General features: G+C 38.4%; 1 long non-coding RNA gene across 1 annotated transcript in view; it reads right to left on the bottom strand.

The window, feature by feature from the left end:
* Positions 1–24,251, bottom strand: part of LOC116069201 — a 525,801-nt gene that overhangs the window by 306,228 nt on the left and 195,322 nt on the right. Inside the window, exon 2 of the long non-coding RNA XR_004109900.1 lies at positions 6,439–6,500. This is a non-coding gene — a long non-coding RNA (uncharacterized LOC116069201). The remainder of the gene's footprint in view (positions 1–6,438; positions 6,501–24,251) is intronic.

Below are 24,251 nucleotides of genomic sequence, written 5' to 3'. Positions count from 1 at the left end.
AGTTGTAGATGAATCATAATTATTAAGGAGAGATTTTTTCATCCTTTATAACAGTTCTCCTTCTTTTATCTGCTTTTGAAGCAAGAGAAACTGAATCAGGGGTATATGTAATGGTGAACAGGTTAGGCATTCTAGCTTCAGTGAGCTTTCAACATATGGAAAGTAACAAAGACCGTTAAGATATAAGCAAGCCACAAATGCATATTTTATATTTTTCTCTACTCAGTAGTTTCTTAGTAACCGTCAAGGGATGTAACAGTTCACCCTCAATCTAACCTCAAAACAGGAAGCATGTAAAAGGCAGAAAGCAAAATGGGAGAGCAAAAGAATTGGTGAGCAGAGGAGGCAAATGGATCAGAAGCCAAGGTTCTTACTAGAGGAGACTGCCGAACAAGCACCAAGAGCTCTGACATGCCAACACTGAGGGTGTCAGTCCATGGACAAACATGCGGTGTGCATACCTGAGTTTGTGAAGACAGGAAGCAGGCACAAAGGATTGTTCAGTTATGAAGATTAATTCAAGATTCTTTAAAACACACACACATACACACACATCACAAACACACACACACCCCACACGCACACACACCTGACCGTCCTCTCTAAAGATAGATACAGGAAAAGAAAGTATCATGCATGAAAAATAATCACATCTGTTTTCAAAGATTTCAATGACCTTCCTGCGGAATGTCCCTCACAGAAAGAAAATACCAGAGGAATGGGAGAAGAGGCAGGGATTCAGCCATGAGTGTTCTGATGCCATCCCACTAGCTAACTGTGACACAGTCCAGCACCAAGTCAGCTGCCACTGAGTTTGGATTTAGAGCACCCTTCACATGCAATGTAAATAGAAACACAAAATACAGGAGATTCCATAAATGGAGAGCATGTCCCAAAAAGAAAGCATCACCAGCGTGGGCTGAGAATTTGGAACTGAAGAGGAGTGATGATTTAGGGCTCACAATATGAAAAGGAAAACATGATCTTTCTAAGACTCACCGCCATGACTTAACCACACTTGTCCAGGCACACTCAAACCCTAACACGCAGGTTGTCGTCGAGTCTTTCCCACTGAGTTCTTACTTAGCCCCTCTCCTCAGGACTGTCTCTGGAGCTACCCAAAATGAGCTCTGGAACACAACACTTGGAATTTCTATTCATCTAGCTTCAGAAATGAATACTCATGAAAGGATATTTACCAAATGAAATATGAATAAATTAAAGAGAAAATCTACCACATTTACATATTCTGTCCATGATATATTTTTCATGTAAAATTTCTTGTCTACATTTTTAGAAACTTTTGGTATTATCACTTTAAATTTTTTAAATGATAATATAATATAAGTTTATAACAACAAAAACAATATACCAGCTATCAATATAAGTGGAGATATGAACAGATGCCTCACCATGCATCAAGCAGCTGTCGCTCACAGTATTTCTGAAGGTAGGACTGTCTTCACAGTAGTTCTATTTTAATTAATCTGTGCATATATTTTATATAACCATAAGTCAACAACACCAAGTTATCTACAGCTTTTTCTTTATTTTTTACCTCATATTTTAATGATATTTAACTATGTCTATCCAAAGCTATAATTCCTAACAGATATATGGTATTTAGTATTATAACTTACTGCAATTGTTTTTAGCCCTTATCTTGTATTTCCCAACTTACCAGTCTATTTCTTTCCCTCTTTCCTTGTTTCTTTCTCTCTTTTCTTTCTTTCTTTCTTTCTTTCTTTCTTTCTTTCTTTCTTTCTTTCTTTCTTTCTCTTTCTTCCTCTCTCTCTTTCTCTCTCTATGTGTGTGTGCATATGTGTATGTGTGTATAGATAAACATATATCCATATACATGTATATATACATATATATTCAAGTGTGCATCCCTGTACTTTATCTTCATTTACACCTAGAGTTTTGCAAAAACTAAAACTGGAACTTCTATGCCTATCTGCCTTAGCAAAGATTATGGCATTTGCTACTCTTGCCTACAAATCTACAAGAAGACTCCTTTCTCTATAACTCATGGACCCTAAATATTCTCCAAAGTTGAAATTTTTACAAACATATTATAGCTTTTCATTTAAAATTTTTACCTTCAGCTTCATTTCCTATGTTTACTGACCATTCTCATCCATTATATTAGCTACCCACTAATAGCTTATATTCATTCCTCTGTTGCATAATTTGTTTTTCCTCATTATGTTCTGGCAGCTCTCTACTCCACTTTAAGCCTTGTTTATAGCGTATGCACACAGAATTCCTTTTGTCCTTACACATGGTCTTTCGGGATCGAAAATTACTAAAATGGACCTCTTGTTATATTGTCCCATTTTATTGCTTTTAAGGAGTTTCTGAAGGGAATTTAAATATGGAGAAAGAAAAAATGCTATTTTCCTTTCTTTTCTTGTTTTTTAATGTGTATGGAAGGGTAAAAGAAAAAGTTTCCAGATGATCCTTCTTTTCATCCACCTACAGACACTAGCCTGCCATGATCTGCAGTGGAGCCCAAGTCCTGGGGTTTGACCCCGACAGTTTCATCCCAGTGGTCATCTCCAGCCTGAAGATGACATCCTGTTTCACAGGTCTGTGAGGACTGATGAGGTCACACTCAGATCCTAGCAGAGATTACCATAGGCAGAGTGCTGGTGGACCAGTCAGCTGTCCTCTCAGTAACATCTTGCCTGAGCTGCCCACACCTTGGTTTTTTTGCTGTTGTTTTTGTTGTTGTTGTTGTTGTTGTTGTTTTGTTTTTTTGTTTTTATCTGATTAAAAATGCATTTCTACTCTCCTACTTTCTCCTAAAATTCAAGGGCAGGACCTTGCTATAGATTTTCATTGGATTTTATGGAATCAAAAGCTGCTTCAGAAAATGTCATTTTTAAACGATACTTGTATTTTCTTAGCCACCATTTTATTTCTAAATAGATGAGTGTCTAAAGGATCTTAAGAGTAAAAGCATTGACTGATGGTTCCAATCGACACAGATTTGTGAGGGCTAATGGCAATGCTTTGCCTGGTCAAAGACTGAGTTCGATTCATTGCAAAGCATTTTAAACGGCCTTTCCACTGGTGGTACAGCACAGCCCAGAGACTGAAATGTGTATCTGGGCCTTCCAGATTCAGAAGCTGAGGTACTGTCTCCAGGAAATGTGGAAGATGCTCCTGACTATTCCTGCTGCAAACTTCAAGACAGACAGTTTGCCTGCCTGTGCTGTAGTGTGGTTGAGATAGTCTGTACAAATATCGCAGGGGTTCTTAGGCAACCAGAGGCTATCAGAGAACCCAAGGTACTTTTCTTCAGAGTCCTCCTAACCTCTTTCTCTGTTTCACAGCATAAAACTTGTATTGAAGGCAACAAAAGACAATATTAAACTTTGTTGCTACCATGTCCTTGGCCCGTGAATTCAAGTCTCTACTAAGGTTCACTCAGACCACAGAGAAAGAACTTCCTTCAAGGTCAGCAGATGGTCTTGTGAGCAAAGGAAACCCTTGAAAGGTGCTACAGCACCATGAAAAGATGTAGTCTAAATGTCTATGGCTATCATGAGTATTAGATTCATGTTTATTGAGCAATAACTATGAGCCCGGAACCATGTTAAGCATTTAGATGTATTATCTTCAATTAATACTTTCAGTAACCCATTGGCATTCTGTCATCCAAGATATACAGGGAAGGCTGGAAGTCAGGCACACAATGTGCCCAAGAACCTAGAGCAGTTGGCATGCAGTACAGCTGGCTCATAATCAAAGACTATGCCAGGCTATTCTAACAGTGAAAAAAACTCCCAATAACAACAAAACAAAAAAAAAAAACCATAAACAAAAGCAAGCAAACAAACAAACAAAAAACCAATCAGGTAATATTTGTTTGTTTTCATAAATAAGTTTTAAACTCTTTCTAGATCCTACAATTTATGACAGTAAAACCCAATACTAGCATATTTTAGTTACTAATAAATACTCACCGAATATGAAGACTGAGTGAATCTCTAATTAAGCTAGCAATAACTAAGTGAGAAAAAAAATCACTGCTCTGCCAACTCTCTGCTGGTCAGTTTGTTGCAGGCTGAATGGTGCACTCTCTCCAAATTCATCTGAGGCACTAGGACTATTGAGCGCAGCTGGAGTTGAAGGTAAGGTCATCCTAAAACTGAGAACTTCAGAATGGCTCTTTCTGTGGTATGAGGCCATGCTTACCCAAAGCAGACATTTATACCTGAGGAAAAGTTAGCTACCTGCATGTCAGAGGCAGAGGCCTTGGAAGACACTGACCCCAGCAGCATGTAACACCAGGTTTACATGCTCTGAAAGGAAGGAGAAATCAGTTTGTCCCCTTATGCCACTGGATCGGTAGCCTCTTAATGTCGGTTGAAATTTACCAAAGTAGCATGCTTGCTAGTGGGATAGGAAGCAACTTGGAGTTATTGTTCCTGCTACTAGTCTTTCCTGATACTTCTTTTAAAAACTTCTCTGTACTAGGTGAACTCTTCTTTTTCCTCTCTTACCCACAGCCCCCAATGTCTATCTCCTTAGCATTTCATATACAGTCCTTACTATGTCCAGCTATGTTTTCTCCATTGATGAGGATAAGTCTACATCAGACTATGGAGGAATGAGTTAGCTGGGGACATGGTTTACAATACTCAGTAGAAATCCTCTTCTTAGTATCCAATTCAAATCAGATATACTGGCTGACCAGAACAAGTAGGAAAACAAATTAACTTAGCTGCCTAGGGTTTATCCTCTCACTATAGTAGTGGCCCCTCACTCTTTACCAGGCAATGGGCTCGGAACAACAAAACCAAACAGCGACCTGAACTGGAACATCCTTCCTGCCTAACAACTCAAGGCCTTTCCTTGCTGGTGCTTGGTTCTTGATAGCCTCAACATTTCACAAGTACTTTGCCCCTGTTTCCCCCATGACACAAATATAAAATGGAAGCTGTTACAAATAAATAAATGAATTTAGATGTAAAAGAAAAATCCATCTTCCTGAGTGGATACATGCCTGTGTCTCGTTGGCATGCACCAGATTGTACTAAATGGCAGGAATTTCCCAAGGGAAGATAACCTCCACACACTGCTGCAAAAACCTTATTCCCCACGCCATGCAAATTATTTAATTTAAACACTGCTTGATATAACTCTCTGAGGAGAAGGGTGTTTTCACAGATACATCTTTAATCTGTTGGTATATACGTGTATATGAGAGATACAAAGGACCTCATACTCCTTCACTGCCTATGAAAATGCTTTGGGGTGAAGAACCAGAGGCAACAAATTGTGTCTAAAACTTGGAAAATGATGAAATGCAAATGGTTGCCCTTTCTTATGGTGGGGGGAGAGAACACATAGGCCAAGTGCAGTTGTTCTTCTATGAGCATTATCCTAATACTGTGCAATAGTTACATGATATTGTTAAAGTGTGTGTGTGTATGTGTGTGTTTTGTAGGCACACACTTCATTGTTCAGTATATATAATACAAAATAACAAAATTCATCAATATATTTTACTAAAGTAGGAAAAGCGATGGAAAGATTAAAGAATCAGTTCTACCCAGCTGTAGTTTGTTCTGGGGATGTCATTATAAACCTTCTTTTAATCCTTCTGTTTCTTCAACTGGCCTACCTTCTGCTTTTCTACTACATATTATCCACTTAAAGATTCAATATGAAATGAAAACTTGAGTGCCCTCTTAACATTCATAAGAATGTTCCAAAGTTTCATCATGAAAACTCTTAACTTTTTAAAGAAGTCTTTGATGGATCCTATTAAAAGAATCTCCCTCCAAGATAGAATTCTTTTACATAAGGCTTCAAATAAGGAAGGACTAACTCTACCACAAGCTCAAACTTGCACAGACAGGGACCCCACTGGAAAGAGCAGCTAACTTATTTTAAAAGCAAATAGACATTAGACAATACTTTCAATATTAACTTACTCTTAGCTCTTCCTCAGGAGAGGAAGCCAGGGGGCTATGAGCCCCTTCACCCTTCCCTTGGTCTTCCTCTAGCTCTCTCCCTATGTGGTAACCCCTGCTCTGGGGAGGTGAATACATTCCTCCTGCCAGCCTAGTTATTTATTGACATAGCTTGCATGCTGGAACATTATCAGCTTAATGCATAATTCAAAATCTCTTGCATGTGGCCTGCACTTTTGCCTTATTGCCTGCAACCTCAATGAAACATATGAGGAAGTATTTCCAAGGTGGACATAGGAAAAGATTCCTGAATGTTGCCATTGGCCCCCTAACTCTGGGCAGCTCTGACTCACAAAGTTTCTTGCCTTGCATTCCCATACACCCTCATAAGGTCCCATATTGAGACAATAGCAGTCTGAGAGATGGTTTCAAAGTTGGTACTGAGTGGGAAGCTATGAACCTTTGGAACAAAAGGGCCAGTACATGTCAGGGAAGTGACAATTCTTACCTTACTCATCTCATTCTGGAGTGGCAGTTAGATGTTCTCAGGAGGGCAACCAACTCACATGTCTGTAATTCAAAAGGAGAAATCATGTTAGGATTTAGAATTTTAATTTCCAGTGGGTTAGGATAAGAGGTGGGCAGTAGAATGGGACAGAAGATGATAAAGACAAGTCAGAAGCCTTGGGGAAAGACATTTTAGCATGTTGACATGGAAATGTATGGGAGAAAAGCAAAGCAAAGAAAGTAAGGAGAGAGTTGAGATTGCAGCTACCTGGGGAAGAGAAAGGAAAGACCATGCCTGAGAGGGGATGTCTATGGATAAACTATGGCAGATGGTTGATTCACTCCAAAGCAATTTAGGAAAAATGGATGGGATAAGTTCTTTACAGACTCTGCTGCATCTGCATAATCGATTAGATTAACCAGCTACTTATTTTTAAGATGTGTTGAAGAGAAAAAGAAGTGGAGCATCCCTTCTCCAAATATTAAAAACCAGGTAGATCTATGCTCTAATTTGAACACAGTATTAGAGCAGTATGAAACTTACCACACACAAACGTGGCTGCAAACACACTCTGCATGTATGTATCTGTGTTGATTTCCCTAAGAAAGCATCACTATCCTCCAGAACATTGACAGGCATATTATATACATATATGCATGTATATGTGTATGTATATACATTCACACATGTGCATATACTCTGAGTTCTCCTCTTCCTATGATCTAAAAGTCATCCTTTTAGATGACAGTTTGTGTTCCATAAAGTCTAAGTCCTACATGAAATGCACTGGCACACAGTCAGCCACCTTGCCCTCAAACACCCACATGTAGCTGGCCATGACCCTAAAATCAGAAGGTCCCTCTTATCATCTGTGCTTATTACTAAGTGTGGTATTCTACCAGAAGCTTTTTACATGCATTTTGAGTCTGCTAAGCAATAATTCCTCTTTTTTATAAACAGAAAGACATGAATTATTAAAAAATTAGACATTTAGAATAATGGCCCTCCATACGCAAAGTATTTATTTCAACTCTCATCATTCATGGGTTACTGCATTGATTTTTTTTTTCATCAGTTTACTTAGCATTAAGCTTCCAGGGAACTCATCAATAAGAAATGAATTTTGGTAACTTTCAAATCCACTATATTATTTTCCTTTTATTTGTAGTGAATTTTTCTTCTCTCAGTGGTATTACTGCAATAAGTCAGTCATTATTTCTTTATGTTTTCTCCTCTTTCTTTAGGATTTCATTTCCCTTTACAGCACATCTTGTGATCACAAAGAAAACAGAGACACTTATTTCTTTTAACAGTTGAAATTGCTGCAAGTGATTTAGCTGTCACTTAATTTGATTCCTCTCTTCTGTCTGTAGAGAAATATGTTTAATGTACTGGAAATTATGTTAATAAGAAAAAGCATTATCTCATTTAATGAAATAAATATACAAATATTTCAAAATAAAATAAAGAGGCAATCCTCACCAAGAAAAATGTCTCTTATGGTTTGTGCAAAATAAACAAATAAGAAAAAATATGAAATACATTGAAACACTGACAAAATTGTGCCTGTGATCCAAGAGAAGACAGAGCCTTGGTGACTAAGTTACCAAAACTTAATCAAAGACAAACATGTATTAATTATTAATTAAACATGACCAAATTATTAATTCCATATTTCCAATGACCTCAGGAGAGATCATTTTACTTTTCTAGAAGAGTATCTGTGTTTTTAAAAAGTTTCCTTTGTATTCTCTCCTTTTATTTCAAATGATTGCTATTGCTCAAATTAATAATTATCAGAAGTCTCATTGAAAACATGACCAAAACTCCAGGTACAGAAAAAGAAAGGTTACAAATCCTTTGATTTTGCTAATCAAAACAGAGTCAATGAAGTCAGTCTAAAGCTTTTATATGTAAAATTTATCTAATGCACAAAAAGGTTAAATAAATATTGTTGGTGATTTGAGCTAAACTTGAAGCAATTATGTAATAAAAGCATGACCACTGTAACAGTAACACATAATTAGCAATTTAATTACTGGCATGAAGACAAGCTAAAGATGTCAATAAAAAAAAATCGTCAGTGACAAGCCGATTTTACTCTTTTTTGCAATTTGAGAGCAATACTCACCACCTGATGAGCAAAACCGTTTTCATACAAAGTGCCCACCTCTCATGCACCGAAATAGCCAATTTAAAACAGTCTTACTTCATATCATTGCATAGTGAATCATTACATTTTCTTCCATTTAGATTAGCACTTTCTCTCCTCTGAAAACACAATATTTCCAGTCAGCAAGTAAAAAACATTATGGTGTTTTAAAATGAGTTAAAGTAGCAGGTGTTCTTTGTTTCAATTTCATTTTTCCAAGCTTCAATAATATGTTTGACAGCAATATGTCCCTATGTATGACATCCCAAATACCCTCTCTTTCTTACCCCTTAACTCTCAGGTAAGAAACACATATAAATCAACAACTATTTGAAAAGATAACAAATGCCAATAGGAGAAAGAAAAAGAAAAATTCAGTATTGCTCTGTCTTGGACACTTTCTTTCCCACCCTAAGCTGTATTAAAGGTTGTGGGTAAGAAGTAAAGAGAAAGGAAACACATGAGCTGACATTATTGTCAAATGGACCACTTGTCTATTTCATCACACACCAAGTTTCAGACTTTTAAATAGACTTGAACTACTCATCTCAGAATCTTCAATTCATCCACACCACCTTCTGTGTCCCTGGTATTTAACCAGGAGCAGAAAACAGACCCCTCAAGACCGAACTACATTAAAAGGAGTTTTCCATCTAGTGATAAAAAGTGAATCATCTTGGCTGGTGTACAATAGCCACTTGTACAAGCCCTGCACATAAAGTGAAGTTATGAAAGCCAGACTAGCTATAAATACCCTTAAGGCATGACGGGATATATTTAAAAAAAATAAACTCCAGCAACTAAGAACATTACATGAGAATTTTCAAGGGCAACACCATTTACCTTGGAACCACTAATTCTAGTCAATGTCCTAATTAGATATTCCAGTCTTAATAGGAAAAACATCTAAATGTATAAAGTCGATAAGAGAGAGGGGGAGGGAGGGAGGGAAGGAAGGTGGGTATGGTATATGTATGCAGAGTATGCATGGATATGTGTGCGAGTGCACATACCCATGTGGACAAGAAAGACAGAGGAAGATGCTATAGGTCCTACTTTGTCATTTCCCTTCCCACTTTATTTCCCTGCAAAAGGTTTCTTTGTGAACCTGGAGCTAGGCTGGTAGCCAGCAAGCCGCAGAGATCCTTCTGCCTCCTGTAGCAGACATCATGACCATTCCCAGCCTTTAACATGGATTCGAGGGATCTGGATTAGGCTTCCTATGTTTGTGCAGAAAGGGCTCTTAGATATAATATCATCCCCTCATATTATACTGAGGCTATGTTACACATATTCATCATCTCAACAGCTCCTTCTACACGTGAGGAAATTACAGTTCTGAGAGGTTAAGCATAACTTAAGCATATCTGAGGGGTGAACTCAGAGTTTTGTTAACTAACTTCAAGCCATGAAGTAATACTAAACATTAGGAAATGATCCAGATGTCAGCCATGTAGAAACAAACCAAAGGAACTTTTTGCAGGAGATGTGTGTGTGTGTGTGTGTGTGTGTGTGTGTGTGTGTGTGTGTGTGTGAGAGAGAGAGAGAGAGAGAGAGAGAGAGAGAGAGAATCACTAGGAAACGAAACAAGAATAAGGATAAAAGAGGAGAAAGAGAACAAGGAAGCACTGAGTAATCTTGGATTCTGCATCCTGATCCCATTAGTAGCTTCAGGACACCCACACTAGGGGAGAGCTACTCACTGAGTACTGAGTCATAGATGGCTCCTTTCTGTAGATTATCCTTAGCCTAGGAGGTATCTCTTCACCGGGGAGAGAGAAATTACATATATGAGATATAAAAATGGGGTAATGGAAGGCAACTCCTTTGTGGGTTCAGCAGGGACCAGCTAAGACCATGGACTGCTTTGCTTCCTCAGTATTTTCATCCTCTTTAAAGCACCAATCACTCAAGGAAGCTCATCTGTGTAGTTTAGTACTGAATCCATGAAATCAGCAGATGCTCTGCTTTTGCTCAGGATTGAGAAACATAACTCAAAGAATCTTTAATGCCTAGAGCAATAGTCTCAACCTGGAGCAAATTTGGTGAGCCTGGTAACAGATTCCCAGACTCAGCCTCCATCCTCTTGAATTCTGCTCTGCAGAGAGATGAGAACATTGACTAATAGGTTCTATGGTACACCCTGATCTAGGTGCAGCAGGGCTGACCTTGAAAGACCTCTGACAAAATGAAACTAGCTTTTTTCAACTGCCTTTGTGTTTGTGTGTGGGGGGGTGTTGGATGACTGGATCTCAGTAGTGATAACAAAGGAAAGATGAAATCATAAATAGAATGAGTGGTCATAAAGAATCTGACCTTGGAATTTTATAGTTTTAGGTTCTGTAGGCTGGACTATTCCCAAATTAGATACAATGAATGATGGGAAAATCCTCCTGAAGGATGAGCTCTCACATGGAAAGAGAGTGCCAAAGTAAAGGCAACCTCTGAATGCAGGGTACTTCTCTCAAAATAAAGCCAGCACTTCCTTTCTGTAGCTATTGGCTCTCACATGGGCTCATATCATCTGATGATCAGAACTGGTTCCCAGACCATCAACTACAAGGATACATTTTAAAACGAAGTCACTGGCTAAGTACATAGTTAACTGAGTATAATAAAATTTTTTACATCTCACTTTCCCTGGAAGGTATATAAAAAATTACTAAGAAAAAAAATATTTTCTCTCTATCCTACATGAGGTGATCCCTTTCATGGAGAGACACAATTTTGCCTTAAATGGAGGAGCCAAAACTCAGTTTCATTTCTTTCTATTGGTCTCTTAAAAATAAGCAATGGGGGACTCCTGAGGTAAATTTAATCGTAACAGCAAAGATGATATGTATGAAACAGGACATACCATATTTAAATTATGATTTATTAATAATTTAATATTCAGTGTCTCCCCCAAACACAAGTCTGTAGGCATGATGTTCTTACATCACAGTGGCTACATATGTACGGGTTTTTTGGAGAGAAGTGGCATGCAGAAAGGTGCTGCATTTTTTTTAATTGAATATAATCCAACAAAGATTTGGCAGAACATATATTTAAAAGGTTGGGAATGCTTGCAGAAATTGATTCATTCACACTGTTGTGAATCATTTAGCACACACTTCAAAGAGAGTTGAGCTGCTCCTCTCTGCCTCCCACTCCCTAAGAAAGACTGTTAATCAAAACGAAGACTCATAGATGCAGCCCTGGGAGTGCAGCAAAGGCTTCAAGAGCAGTGCAGGTTGTGGGGGCTGTATTACAAGGGAGCGAGGTTAAGAGCAGTAGTGTCGCTATTATACGGAGTCTCAGACAGGGTCATTATCGACACTACAGAGATGCAAAAACAAGTTGCATGTTGAGGAAGTGCTTGAGAATGTCCCTCAAAGTGTGCACTGCCTATTTCATTTAAATGTATATTAACTATTTCATTTAAAGATAATAGTGGGAAGGAAGAAGTATGTAGCTTGGTGGTAAAGTATGTGCTCAGCAAGCACCAGGTCAGGGGTTACTCTCCATGGATACGAGACACACACACACACACACACACACACACACAATCACACATACACACTAATAATGGAACAAGATCAAGAAAAATAAAAGGCAATAAATTACCTGGTTAAACCAAATAGCCAAACATTAAATTGCAGCTATAATTGATAAAACCTATTTTCAAATATGTAAAATAATGAAACAACCATTACAGAAAAAAAAAAAATAGAAAGTGTAACTCTACACATTCAACCTGGAAGACAGGCAAAAGCAAGTATAGAACTCTTGTTTTATGAAGCCAGAGGTAGATGACGGGCAGGGGACATGTGAGGCACACTCCTCTGCTCCCAGGAGGCTGATCAGCTACTCACTGGCTGCAGCCACTGTCCTGGAGGCAAGCTCTTGCACACTGGCCCATGGCTGAGACAGTTGCACGCACTGCAACAACCTAGCCTGGTATGGTAGCATAAGAATCATCTAGGAAAACACAGTCATAGACTCTGCTAGCAAAGACCACACAATCCAATAGCAAGCAACTAGAACACTTGGTTTTAGATGCGCAATGTATCGATAATACTCATTCTAATGTGTCCTTTTCATAGATAAAAACAAAAACTTTGACTAAAGAATTGGGTGCTTTGCTCTCTGGCCTAAAGCAAGAACTACAGCTGTCAGTTATATCAGGCCTCCATGGATCAGACATGTTCTATTTGAACTGAATTTTTATACCCATTCACTCACTGGTCCATGAAAGAGCTGATCCTGGAGGAGCAGAGTAGGTGAGCAGGTCCAGAGCTCTGTACATTTCTCCTCCTCACCACAGTCCTTACCATGGACAGAAGAGAGACATTGTGGGTCATTGCTGTCAGATCAGTCTCCTCATGCCAGAGCTCACCCACCCAGGGCTTAGTCAGGTGCTCATTCTCTATGTAAGGGAGTTTCCACAGGAATTTTATAATTTGGATACACTTAATTTTCTGTTGACAATTTGTGTCTAGCGCAGTGTGTGCTGGAAAACCTATGATTGCTTTAGAATCCAGATGAATGTGGATGCTGTTTCATTTAAAATAGTGCTCTCAGCCCAGGCTACACAATTGGAATCAGCTGGAGAGCTTTTCGGAAGCCATCCTTGTCCAGGCTTTATCCCCAGAGATCCTGACTTAATGGGGTGGGGTGGGGCCCAGCACTGGTATTGTTTCAAGAGATCCCCAGGTGACTGTTATGCACTGCCAGGGTTGAGATCCACTGGTTTTACATCCCAGTGCTGTAGCCAAGGCACCCCTGCGTGGAGGCAGGAGAACGGATTTCTCACCCAGACACATCTTCTGTAAATATGTTCTTGGTAAGATCTTAGTTTTGTAAGCAATAAAATGGGAATAATAGTGTATAACATACCAAAGCTAATGGATTATGTTAGAAGTATTTTCTTCATCTCTCCCTAATACAAGTTGACCGAAAGCTTACGCAGTTGTTTTAGATCTTGGAGAAGTAAATATGGTTCTGAGTATAAAGACCAAAAAGGAGGTTATTATTAGTGTCACTTCCTTGAAAAACAAAAGGGTTCCCATTTAAGGATAAAGTAGACCTTGGTAAATATTGCTACATCATCCTTCTTTAAAATAATTTTAAATTTATAACAAATTCATATTTCCAATTTAAGAATCTCAGACGCAATGAGCTATCATTCTGAGCTTTCTTGGGGGTTCATTTCAAATATGATAGGAAAATGGCATAGCTTGTATTTAGATCTCTCTTTTTCTCTAAGGAACATGCTAGGAAAGGGAAAAAGTAATCTAATGGTTGAGAGGGTGTCAAGACTCACTCACTTAGCTTCCCAAACAAAAATTTACCCCCACCATGATAGCAAGCCATCACTTTCTTTAATCTTCAGAAAGTATTCCAAATAGCACAGGAATTTGGAAGCATTTTAACTCCACAGACTCTATTAGTCATCGTGTCTGCTTATGCTGCCACTCGGATTCCAGAGGAAAATCAGTGAGGCAGACATTTCATCAAAACCTTAGTTGCCTTTTTAACTTGGTGCTATCACTGGGTAGCCTGATAATTATGTTATAGAGGGATTTATTCCATTCTGATATCAGGTAACATGCCTTGGCCAGCATCTATACCTAGGATAGACCTGAGGTTTTCAGAGAGAGCAAGACTAGTCCAAGACTGATGAGAAGCTTAGACAAAGTGCTTGACCTAAATACATTATGGAGCACTGTAGCACTAAGTGTCTGTTAAATAGGTCAGCCTGGGTGCTTAAAAGTTATGCAAAACTTATTTTTGCCACACAGGAGATATGCCACTAGTCAAGCTGTATAGAAATTAGCTTTCTAGGCAAGAAGAAAATGTTTCTCATCACTGGAAAGAAAAAGAGAACTCTGGCTATGTCTTAAATACTATACTACGCTTGTTGTATATTCTTAGGCAGCAGAAGTAATAAGGGTAATAAGGCAGATGAAATGCCTAACAATAATGGGGTTCCTTTAAGTGGTCACAAGCCCTTTGAACACCACTGTCTTAACTCTGACTCTCTGAGTCAAACAAATGGTATTTCAGGGCTGGACAAGTACTCCTTCCAAACCAAAGCGCGTGTGTACAGGATGCAGATGATAACTAAATAATCTAGAAATTATCAGAGATAAAAAGTATACTACCATTGAGATAGACTTGGATCAGAAAGCCTGGGAAACTCTGAATTAAGCTATTAAGAACATAGCCTGTGGGTAGATGGACTTCCAACTTACAAGCTTGATTCTGAAGTATCTTTAACAATTGGGGACAAAAATAAAGATAAATGAAATAGTATCCACACATCTCATACTAGCCAGAGTCTAGCTCTTTCTCCACATAAACTTTTACTAACAATGGGCAACTACAATGTTTATAGGAGGCTCAAGCCCCTGCCAGCAGGAATTTGTTTCCTCTTTAAAGCTCCCAGGGAACATCTCTGCTTCTAGGAATATGAATCAAAGCAATAGATTTGCTGAGAAGAAATTGGACATAATGAAAATAGAAGCAAGCAACACAGACATCGGTTCATCTTACTGGTTAATACTTAGAAATGTAAAGAGAACATAGATCTAATGAGGAAATGAATTCACAGTAAAATGCGTTGGCTGGATGTTATATACAAATGTGCCTTGAAGAACAGAACTTCAAGGGAAGGCACGAGGGAATATAGATTTCCCCAAGTCCCCCTAGATTTGCTATGATCATAATACATATTAAGTTTGAATAGTTGGTCTTAATTGGTAGCTCTTACATGCTAAAATAAAATTAGATACTTCAGATTCCTCACGAAAGGACTGAATTTTCGCCTCTCACCTCATTACCCTCCACACATTCTAAGTAGGTTTAGCTTAATGTATTTGAGTCCATTTCTGGGCACAAACCCTTAAGATTTTTGCACGATTGAAAGATATTCATTAAAGAGACAGGAAATGAGGTGTATGCAAATTTGAAGCAAGCTAATAAAAATATTTAAAAGAAAAAAAATCTTATCTCTCCTCCCATAAAATGCTGGAAACAAAACTATAGGAAACAACACAGCTGCTCAATTCAACTGTGATACGCTCTGGGAAATGGCTTCTACCTTATCCCACACACCTGCTCCCAGACATCAAGAGCAGCAAAGCCTGTGTGAGGAAACACAAGGCACAAATGTTTTCTGTCCTTTCCACACACAAATGCTTTCTGTCCCTTCCACACTGATCTCTCAGGCAGGTTTTCCCCAGCAGCTTCTTGCTGAGACACTCAATATCAGGAAGGATCCTCACATTCCAGATAGAGAATCTTGAGTCAAATCTAGTTTCCTCTGGAACAAATATGGTCTCCTCTCTCTGATCTAGTTAGTGAATGCAGCAGTCCCTCAACACCTGTCATACGCTTGCGAGCACACACACACACACACACACACACACACACACTATTTCTACCCTACAGGCATTTCTGTCCCACCACCTTACTCTCTTGTGCCCATATCATCCGGGAAAGTGACAAAAATAAGTAGTGTGATTGTAGTTTGCATATTACGGCAAAATACATACAATGCCCTGATGCCTTTCCTGTTATGTGATGTCATCATTATTCACCGCACTTCTTGCCTTCATTTGCAGAGTTTGGCTTTTAATGTAATGGCCATTCAATAAAAATGTTGCTTTTAAAGGTTTGCATATCATCCCATTTTCTCCTCAACCCTTCAGCAACCATATGGCAAGCAATCAGGTCTGCAATCACTAGGTCCATATTATGTCGAGCATGATTTCAGCATTACGCTATTACCCATCTGTTTCTGTAGAAAAAGACATGAACCCATGTATAAGAGGTCAGTGGTTTCATTGCACACTGTATTCCAGAAATCTATCTCTGCTCACTTGAGATCACTTTTGTGATTTACTCTCGTCTCCGGGCCACACTTCCTCCCTGCTCTCTCCCACATTCTTTCTTTCTTTAAAGAAATACAGACAATCAGCACAATTTGTCTGTCTGACTGTGGTATAAATTATTTGAGACTGTCAGGGTAGGCACTTAAATTTTCTTACTCATGGGTATTTATCCCAGGATTTTGCACATTAAAAAATGTGGGGTGGGGGAGGGAGCAGAAATAAGTCTTACCTGATTTTATATTTTTAGATGTCTGCACAATAAAAATGAAAGAATTTTCAAGCAGAAGCACACAACGAGGAAGTCCCAGTTTTTTAACCTCAATTTAGAAGGCTAATTCTTCCACTCAAGAAACAGAAATGAATACATACATATACATGTGTACATATGTATTCTATGTTTGCCTGCCCTGTGGGTTCACATACATGATATCTGGATGACAAACCAAATTTCTGTGCATAATTCTAGGAAACACCTACTTAGGTGTTCATAAACAGCACTTACAATGAACTAATGAATTTCAGGCCAAATCAACTGTGTCTGGGTAATGTCCCCTTCTTTGAATTCAACATATTCCAGTAAGGCGATGACTTCGTTAGATAGAACTTGCTACAAGTATGTATACAATAAGTTCTTTACTGTTGGCCTGAAATCAACTTAGGAAGTAGGTGAAATGCAAACCTGCAGGGAATTCACAGATCCTATTGGAACTGTCTATAGTGGCTTTAAAACTCTTGTGCCTTTCTGGCTTGGCCAGTGATTTCTCAAACCTCAATGAAGGTTAGAATAAGCTGGAGAGACCTCTAAAATGATCAGTACCTAGACCTAAACCCTCAAGATTCTAGCTTAATTAATATGGATTCAGCACAGACCATTGGAGCTTGGTTTTTCTGCTTCATAGCTAAGGCTGAGAACCTCCAGTCCAATAATATATAACTAAATAGATGTCATTTCAACCCATCATTTTGGAAAAAAACTGCAATGATAAAGTGTGCTGTAAATTTAAAAAAGATAACTAGAAACATTAAATTTACAAAATCGAGGTAGGAAATTGTAGGCTAAGAACCATCAATTATGAATAAGTAATATCTTATTCATTCTTTGAAAATTTCACTTAGTATTAAGTTTGTCTGGTGATGTGGCAGTCAATAGTCTAAGCATTAGATTCCATCAACTGCATTCTAAATGCTCATACGTAGGGGTTACCCACTAAAAGTAAAGGCTCTGAGTGAAGAGGTCCAGTGTAAGGTTTGAGATTCCATGTTTGTCACAAGCTTCTTTCTAGATACTGCTAAAGATCAGGTAAGACTTTGAATGTGGAAGACAGCTAAGCGAATCAGGGCCCAGACAGTCTACACTGCTGACCAGAATACTACAACCACTTAAACTCAAGCATGAAGAGAGATGTGATTTGCTTAGAAAATCATGAAATCTACCCATGACCCACATCCATCCAGAGAACGCTGTTTGCCCATCTATGAGTGCTTTTGGCTCTATGTGAAGAGAAATTAAAAAGCCTTTTGTGTCCAGTCACTTCACACACAGGTACTGGTTATTTGCTGTCACTTTTAGTTTTAGTCAGCCTAGACACTAAGCTTTCTAGAGGGAAAACATCTAGTTTATACATCTTTTTTTTTCTTCAGACAGTCATGTTCATTAGCATCACACACCGTCATTGAATTTCATCTACAAATCCTGCTCAGTTTCAAAAGCCGTCCACTTATTTATGAACTCAGTAAACACTTTCTGGAGTGCCTCATAATTTACTGTCTTGACGTGACTTATGTTCATGACAAAAACAAGTAACTTAAAAAGAAAAAAAGAATAACAAAATGAGTCTTGACCATCATAGAAGTGACGCCTACAGGGAAACTGGGCTAGTCCTCAGACTTCAGCATAGTATACACATGAGGGAAGAGGTGCACATAGACTTTCTGGCCTACTGGACTGTGGAGTGCTCTACAAGCACAGAATTCCTCTGTGTCAGCAACAGTCACTCTTACTGTGCCCAAGCCCTATGACTATCTGTGGCATGTGGGAGGTATATCTATGAGGCAAGCTTCCAAGTAAAGTTCAGAGACAGCATGTAGTCTTTGGTCACACACAGTCCCTGTGGTTGGAATGCACAGACATCCTGAGAGCTGGCGTGGTCACTCTCTCCATGGAGACACATGCACATGGCATCGGCAGGCTGTTGACAAATTCAGATGTAAGTCACTGCACAGAAGGATCTGATTTCACAGCTTTAAACAGAAAGTACTAAAATGTAATTATCATCACCAACAAACCCATCTGAGTCAACATGCATATATACCTCAGCACAAGGGAAAAAAACATTAAAAGAAAATGCATTAACAGGATGGAGTGTATTCTTAAGTGAAATTATATGCATTTAAGATTTATGAGCTTGCTTTTAGGTAGTATAAAGATCTAAAAATGATATGTCTTAAACCAAGTAAATGTTTAAATCTAAATTTTTGTTTTACTTGATATATTCCTAAAAGTCATTTTAATCCTCATGAATCCCTCCCAGAGGCAGTATGTTCCATGGATTTTCAGATTTCTAAAATGACCCAATAAACTCAAAACTGGAAGATACACTTTTGTCATGGGGTGGGGGCATGTTGAACCTGGGTCTTTACATAAGTTAGATGCTCAGCCAATGGAAGACATCCCTAACTCTTAAGATGTAATTCCCTTTGTTTTATTCATTAACATATAAAACATAGTTATTTGTTTTATATGCACATAGTGTCACAAAGTCAGTCTAAATTTAAAATATATGCTTAATATATATATAACTAAAATTAATGCAGTTTTAATGATTATAAATTTCAACTGTTAATTGATAGTTACATAATTATGAGAGCTTTGTCCTATCTTTAAACACCTCTGCATATAAGTCAATATTCTATTTTTTGGCAAGAATAAATTATGTTTCTACACTGTCTGATCACTATTTCCCAGATCAGTATTAAATGCACGATGGGACATTTTAACTTTGATTTCTTATACCAATCAAATTTTATAATCCATTTCATTTGGTTGCCTGCATTGCCATTTTGGCCAGCAATGAATCAGCTTCCCCTGAGTACAGAAATGATTGCTCAGTTTGATGTTCAAAGAATTTGGATGAACACAGTTTTTCAGGTCTCTTGGATTGTCCATTCTCATGCCCAAGGAGGTACAAGGCAGGTCAGGAGGGCAGTGTTATAGTTAAGCTCTTTGATCCCTGCTGCTGCTTCTCCAAGACAGAGAAATAAAAGATGCCTGTGGCTCCTCTATTATTCTATTTTGTCTTATTTTAAATGTGGTGGCCTAACCTTTCACACAGGCAGCAGGGAACTCTGAACTTTTCAGAATTCATTTAAAATATTCAGCTCAGTATTTGTTAATGATATAACATTGCATCACCAAAAATGTTACTATGAACCTTTGAAATCTGGTATAAATTACACAACTAAAATAATTTCTTGCTCTTAAATTTGAGAATGCAGCTTAAGGACAAAATAAAATCTCTAGATATTACAGGTAGGTTGGAAGAAAGCTTGTGGCAAAGCTCAATTCTTGTGGAAAGAGGTCAAACTCCCAAGGAAAAGGAAAGTCCCATATATGAGAATGCTCTAGTAAGGGAGAAAGGAAAGCTCTGTGAAGTGTTAGATCTTTGCTATTAATGAACACTTGCCACATCTCATCTAAACATGCATACTTCTTCTACCAACTGTTGATGTTTATATTCTGAGCTTAGCCTTTGTCAGCTCAGTCATATCTCTAGCCCCATAACATAACAACTGTATTGGCGTGTGGTTCTTCCCAACATCCTGTGTTCATGATAATTACATATTTCTGAAAGTAGACTAAGACTTGGCATCAATACACAGATACAAAGTGGGACTAGAGTCATGCAAATTTTCCTAAAACTAAACCAAACCACACAAACAGGATAATCATCAAGCTTTCCTGCTCTAACACATCATGTGTGAATCGGGCCCCAAAAACACTAGAGGAGAGGGAATGAAACACAAAAGAAGGCAGTATGAGGGTAACAACTGCAGGGATTGCTCATGTTTACCTAGCATTGATACATTCTGCAATTCATACAAAAACATAAGAAAAGCAAAAAAGGAAAAATCTATGTGGAAGAGAACCTCAACTAATACTCAATGCGATCATAATCTAGTTTACTTCACTGAATTGCTTTGTTGCAGATTCACTTCCAGGATAGCATTGCAGCACGTAGCATGAGAAGCACATGGGTCATAATTATTGAGAGGTTCTTTAAGTTTTAGCCATCAGTCATACTTCTAAAACAACCTCCATGGCATTACATATTACAAAAACACATGAACTAAATTAAGGAAACAAGATAATAATCATAACTGTATGACCCCTTCAACACAACTTCATCTCCACTAGCTGGCTATGACTTTAAGAATGGTAAACATATGACTGTTCATTGGCCCCAACTACCATGTTTCAAGTTCATTATCAATAAAGAGACTCTTAGAGCTAAGCTCACCCTTATCATAGAAGCATTATTAAAACACCCAATTATAACTGCCAATCAATATGGTTCAGCAGGTGATTTGAAACCTACATGCCACTCTTGATGGAGAGCATGTACTATTTGGAACACTTAATCTAGCACTTATTTATATGGTTTGGGTATTCTATGAGTATGTGGTGTGCATATAGGCACACACATACCCCAAAGAGAGAGAGAGAGAAAGGAAGATGAGAAACTATGTTGGAGAGAGAGGGACCACTTACAAGGTGAGAGTTTTATACGCCTAACCTGCATGATTCCATTATTTATTCTGCCAGGATGCAGACTATTTCACTACTCCAGCACACCCCCAGGCACCCAGCACAAAGTTTTGCTCATATTTTTTAACCAAAAACACTTCTTGACTTTTTACTTAAAAAAAAAATCTAAGGCTGGGAGTATATATCATTGGTAGAGGCCTTGTGTAGCATGTGTGAGCTCCTGGGTTTGATTCCCAGCTCTGCAAAAGAAGAAAGGGTTGATCAGCAAGTTATTTGTCCTTACTTGTTTGTTTGATTACAGAAACCCATTTTGGACCACATGAAATAAAACTTAGAAACTGTGTCAGCAAAGGTAACTGGAGGGGATGAACAAGTATAGCAGTACTGGCCCACAGTCTTCCATCTGCAACTCTAAAAACAAAAAGCTTTAAAAGGCTTTTCATAACTCATGTGGCAGCAAAACCAGACCTGAACTAATTTCAAGAAGATTATTTTGAATCTTTATTTATCCCACTCAGTGTGAATATTCATACATTTCAATGCTGAAACATGAATGTGTTTGATTATAGGGTGCTGCCCCAGACCCAGCTGGAATATTGCATAATCTGTAGTATGTGTACCATATTACCTTTCTAAAAGAAATTTCTTGAATGCAGAAATACACCTGCCCCAGGGGTTCTGAGTAAGGGATTGTAGACCTGCCTGTGTAAAATCATAAAACCCTACCTTTGACCTATGGCAAAAAGAACTGTGTTGCTTAGTCTGAGTCAATATTTCTTAAAGAAAAGACATTTGGAAGAGGAAATGCTACACACATCAACTGTTACGCCAATCAGACATTTTCATGTCAGAAGGGTAAGATGACAAATCTGGGCTTTTTGAGCCTTTGGGGATCAGGTTTCCTGTTTGGAAATACGGCTCCTGTCCTGTCCTTTCAGCATAAAGGTATTTTAAACTATATAAGATCATTTAGAATTCCATACTTCCTCTCCTATATTTCAGAAGAAATCACATGTTGAAGACTGATTAAAGCATATAAGAATTTTATTTAGCAAACACCTCCAGAATTTCTAAACATACATAGCAAGGCACTGTACCACAGTAAACATGCTCACTGATTTTCCCTTGATGAGCTTATTTCTTTGAATATACTAATATATACATGTGAAAGAAATACATTTTCATGAATTATTTTAGTATCACAAACACTCAAGGATACTGATGTGATTCTTACCAAAAGCAAAAAAAAAAAAAAAAAAAAAAAAAAAAAAAAAAAAAAGAAAGAAAAGAAAAGAAAGGAAAAAAAAGAAAAAGCATAAAAATGTGATTTTCAGCTTTGAAGAGCTAGCAGTTGACAAAGGATTTAACAGAGTCCCTCTAAAAGCTGCAGCAGTATTCGCTCAGCCTTTGCCAAATGCTTTTCTTTTTGGGTGAATTTGCCACCTCTCAGCAACACAGTTTATTGCTGCTTGTGATGGGTACAGACCTGTTTGTGCTGTCACAAAGGCCAATAAAACTGAACTGGAGACACTTCATTTTAAACCTAAAATAAATAAGTAGATCTCATTTAAACCTCCCTGTGTGCATCCCAGCCATCTTCCCAGAGTCTTCACTTCAGCTGCTTTTAAAGCAGGACTGCTTAGGAATCGCGAGTGTCTCGTGTTTAGTGACTCTGATCCTCCCATCAGTAAACTGATCCGGTGATAAAACAGAGAGGGCCTTGTACTATTTGCATTTTTACTCAGTTTAGTCACAGATCACAAAATAAATTAGTAAATTGAGCAACAAGGCTTCCCATTTGCAAAACCCCAATGTTCTAGGTAATCATCTCCGCTTAAATTCACAAATCCCTGAAAATGGAATAATTTCCCTCTCTAAAGAAAAATAACAGGCACGGCCTCCATTTCTCACCACATTTATGCCAAAGGCCATGGGCTGGGTTTGAATTGAAATTTTAAAAATGTACAAGATATGAATGTGTTGTATAGGTGAGTTTCTTGATATCAGCTCTTAAAAATTTAGGGTGCAGGCAGAACCCTGCACCCTCGGTGTGGAAGAACAACTGAGAGGAATGACTCTAATAATGCAGTACACTGACTAGTGCCACATGAAGCTCTCCTCAGGCTCAGCTCCTTCAGCCAATGTGGCAGCCCAAGTAGGCACCACTGAAGACAAAATCTTCCCTCATGCCAAATGCCATGGAAATTTTAAGCTCAATACACTACAGCTCTTCAATTCTGAGTGACACACAAGGATACTGACCTCCTTCGTGAGGGGCAGAAAACTTGATCAAGGACTTTACAGGCTGTACTACTGAGAAATATGCAAGGGCTTTTCTGTCTAAACGGTGCTCCCAGCAAAATCTCTCATCACAGTGGCCTTCCCACTTGAAATATGTAGCTTCGGGAGAGGTACAGAAGATGGGTCACACCACTGAAATTTTAACTGCAGCCTGGGGAACATAGGTGAGCATATCCTAAAACCAGAGCCTAGCACTTCACTGCTTTCTATAAAGGAAGGCTCTTGGGTTGAACCAATCCAGCTGTCTGAAGTAAGAAAAATCTATACTAACCTTTAAACCATCTAAGATGAGGTCATCAAGGTATACAGCAGCAAAAGGCCCTGGGTTTGCCCCCAGGATCTGCAATGATCTCTCTCAATATCATTGCAGCATAAAATACACAACTTAGAGTATAACATCAGCCTGAGGTAAGTAAAGGCAATAGAGAAAGGAAGCTGGGTACATACAGGACGGAGACAGAGAGCCAATACCCAAACAGTTAATGTAGACATTAACTGTCCGCAGTGTTCTGCTTTACCCTAAAACACTGAGCCCCAGAAGGAAATCAGCAGTAAACTTCTCAGCTAAGACTGCAAGGCCAAACTGGTTCTGTTTTATTGGACTTGTCCCTCCCAATGGTGGGGAACATCACCTAAGTCCAATAAGCTGGCATAATCAGCATAATAGGGGGCTAGAATGAGCACAAATGAGGCTAAAGAGCTCACCATCTTAAAGTAA

This window comes from Mastomys coucha, unplaced genomic scaffold, assembly GCF_008632895.1.
Source record: "Mastomys coucha isolate ucsf_1 unplaced genomic scaffold, UCSF_Mcou_1 pScaffold22, whole genome shotgun sequence".
NCBI lineage: Eukaryota > Metazoa > Chordata > Mammalia > Rodentia > Muridae > Mastomys > Mastomys coucha.
This window is presented reverse-complemented; position numbering and strand designations above follow the sequence as displayed.